At 46.6% G+C, this 3779-nt stretch overlaps 1 long non-coding RNA gene across 1 annotated transcript; it reads left to right on the top strand.

Annotated features, from left to right (window-relative positions):
* The first annotated feature begins 1234 nt into the window (after positions 1–1234).
* LOC119287793 lies at positions 1235–1999 on the top strand. The gene is made up of 2 exons (XR_005140951.1): positions 1235–1393; positions 1698–1999. It is a non-coding gene; the product is annotated as an uncharacterized LOC119287793 (long non-coding RNA).
* Positions 2000–3779: the final 1780 nt, after the last annotated feature.

Genomic DNA, 3779 nt, shown 5'->3' on the forward strand with positions numbered 1-3779 from the left:
ATACCTAGAACCTTTTTCTGAAGCATGATGTGATGTGATAGTTGCACTAATAATAAGAGCATTGATAACAGTGAGGTCGTAGTAGCTAACTTTGCAGGCATGATTAATTCGTAATGGAGATCGAGGCTGATTATTTAGTCTCGTTCCTGGCCATACCCATACCCTCAGAGCGGAGCATGCACACACACCCATCATGGTCATGGGACCATGAAGTCATGGTCCTCATCGATAGGGGGTGGATTCATTCCAGCCCGTCAAAACTGACCACCCAAGTAGACTAGACCAGGAAACCTCGGTTCGTTCAAAAAATAAAGTCAGGATTCACAATCAAACCACCAAGAGGAAAGAACAAGAGACTCCGGGTCCGGCTTGGCGCCAGATGGAGTAAACAAGAACAGACAAAGTTCCATCCTCTATTTTTTTCCTTTACTACAGAACCAAAATTTGCCGAAAAAGGCTTTCGCCCCGCTTTATACATAAAGCATCGGCCATACAAACACACCGATACAAACACACGCCACCACCGCACACGACACACACCAAGGCAAAATACAAAGGTGCCAAGCACCACCACGCCACCCCAACGACTACCAAACAACATGAATTGCTTGGAGCCAACAGAGACCTCCATCGCAATTTTCCGAGGAGAGGCGAGGCGGATAACGACGGAGCAGGGACTCTAGGACGGTGCCTCCAGAAGGGCACGACTATGGGTAGCCGCCACCGTCCGATCCCGAAGATCAAGTTTTCACCTGGAGCATCACGAAGGAGTGGGAACACCGCGACGGAGCCTTCATAAAGGATACGGCGTCCACGGACGTCGCCACCGCCGGCCCTTGAGCAAGTGGTGTACCCCGGCGCTCACACCCCTCCAACGCACCCTACCTCCGCCAACCACCCGCAACCAAACCACTCGCGTGGCCAGAACCAAAATTTAGCAACTAAATTGTTCCAGTTCGGAGTTTTGAGAGATTTTTTTTTCTATGATTTCTAGAGGTCGACTAGCACAAAGCCGTGTTCCACACCTACAAAAGACAAACAACAGTCACCATGGCCACCGACGTGTGGGCCCATCGAGCTGTGTTAGTTACAAAACAGTGTTGCCACTTGTGCTTAGGTGGTGGTGCTGAGCAGGAAAAAAAACTGTGGCACACAGGTGCAGCTGCCCTCCCAGCCTATAAAACCCCACCCACATCTCCTTCCTCTTCCAATCCTACATCTTCCCAAAGCCGGTCACAGGAGAGCAGAGCAGAATCCTTGGAGAGTATCTTCTTCTTCCATAGTAACCCACTCCACCCTTTGCCAAGATGTACAACGCTCCGTCGGGGCAGGAGATGTCCTACACGGACCACGTGCAGAAGCGCCACGAGGAGAAGGGCTGCATCTATGCATGGTGAGACACACACGCACAGTTTGTTCATACACTCACTCGCTCCCCCTCTGAGTTTTTCTCTGCTCGTCTTGCCAAGAGAAGTAAAGTCTCTCGGCCGTCGATGTAGAGGCCAAGAGAGAGATAAACCTCTTCTGCCATCTGAAAAATCCTCGGAGAAATCATAGAGACAAGGCAGGAATATCTTGGGACTGATTCCCCTAGTACTAGTTCCTGTTAATTCCTTTGTGTTCTATGCATTCTTATCTTCAATATATGATTTTGTTTCTTCGTGTCTGATCAATTGGTTATTTATTTTGGGTTGCAGCGTGTTCACGGCGTTGTGCTGCTTCTGCTGCTACGAGACCTGCGAGTGCTGCCTCGACTGCCTCTGCTGCTGCTGCAACTAAAACAGCCATGGCCGCCATGGACGGACGGAGGCTGCAAGGCGGAGCGGATATCCACCGGCCTCCGCCGCCTTTCATAATAAGCATATGTGTCTAGTGCCTTAGCTCGATGAGAACTGTATCAGATGTTTCTGTATTATTATTGTCCAGGACAAGACTATCATTGTAATCACCGATTATGGTTTGTGTTGCATCTTTTTTTTTGCCGGGGGTTTGTGTTGCATCTTAATTTAATTAGCATCAGATTCGTGTTCCCTGACATCAAACCACTGCATCGTGTTCCAATTTATTTTATTTTTCATCCTGAAATCATCTGAAAATTGGAATGAACATGTGCACCCTACTAATGATTCCCCATACTGTTTTGGCCGATATATGTTGGTTGAGCAGGTTAACCTGCCATGCCAAACAGTAGCTTAGGTATACGTAGACGGTCCAGCAAACTGCACGCTGATATTCTTTGTGCAAACCGTCTGACATGATAGTACAACTTCTTTCCCCTAAAAAAAAAGATAGTACAACTTTTTCCCAAGCCTTTTTGTTTAATAAGGACATTGGTTCAACCGTTAATAAGATATGAGCACCAAGAAAATCTGTAAAAGTTTAAAAAAGTCATCCAAGGCTGCGCAGAGACCATTCGATATGTTCCAAAGAATCGGGCGGAGAAAAAGAGGATAATATGCCCAGGCTATTGATGAAAAGGAAGGATATGTTTGAGTAAGGCAAACATTCGTTGGGGGCCTAGGTGGGTAATAGCTGAATTCTCTTCGGACCATTTTTGCAACATTGAATGACTTCTCAAAAGTGTTCCTGCACGCACATAGTATTTTTTTTTTGCGAAAGTCCATGGCATAGTAGCTAGACGTGTGCATGGTTTCGTCTTTCGCTTGTTGCCGGCAACAGAAGCTGGTGTGAAATTTGTAGTGCGAATAGGGCATGCTCTTACGATCGGACTTATGACACATCAAAATAGCATCATTGAGAACTTCCTTCAGATCGGTCCACTGCTTGTTAGGTTCTCTCCTGGAATCAAAGGAATAAACTCGGTCATCCCGGGGCATTAGTGAGATGACAATCTAGTGCTCATTGCTGCGCAAAACAATTGAACAATGTAACATGAATGAGATTGACATCGAAATAGTCAGGTATATGTTAAAACATAAAGGAATGAACTTACGTTTCGAAGTAAGGAACGATAAAATTGTCCTTGTGCCGAGGACTATGAAGAATTGTACGGTGGAGGTAAGTCGCAATGCCGCACTGGCCTTTATCAGAATCCACATTGGCAAAATGCAGAAGATACGGATCAAGGAAGGGAACTTCTTCATTCTAGAGTAATTTATTTGTATCCAGAGCGACCAAAGCCTCATTAAGGACGGCCTGACTACGTCCACGTAGAAAATATTGTCGTTGACCACACTCTCAAACCCAAGATATATTTTATCAGCAGGGTATGCGTCGACAAATCCAAGACCTTCTATGACATTGGTTGTGTAATACATCTCACCCTTTCGTGACCTAGCTATTACGTCTGTGTGTAGAAGATGAGTTTCAGCGTTGAGTGCACTCTACTTGTGTTTCACTGCTGACCCTCGACGCCCAGCCCACCCACTGCTCATCGATCCACCAGATCAGCCGCCGCAAGCCACTCGTCGTGGAAACGCTCGTCATCGTGCTGATTAGGATTGGAACATGGCTCTCTCATGGGTTACCTTTTTGGTAGCTTTTTTTATTAGGGAGTAAATCTTTTTTGGCAGCTCATGACGGGTTAGCGGAGGCACAGGACGTTTGATGGGCTGCGCCAAACCAAACAGATGGAATTGGGGCTGGCTGGCGCGATCGGTCGACCATGGTGAAGTTACTAGTAGACTATATGTGTGTGTGCATGCATGCACGCGTGTGTGTCTGCCGTCACATATCCCTTACCTTTTCTAGTGATTGATCTTAAGTCCCCACATTGCTTGACAACAACAGAAGAGGAATTCCACAGTGCTTATTGATTT

Source organism: Triticum dicoccoides, chromosome 4A (genome assembly GCF_002162155.2).
Source record: "Triticum dicoccoides isolate Atlit2015 ecotype Zavitan chromosome 4A, WEW_v2.0, whole genome shotgun sequence".
NCBI lineage: Eukaryota > Viridiplantae > Streptophyta > Magnoliopsida > Poales > Poaceae > Triticum > Triticum dicoccoides.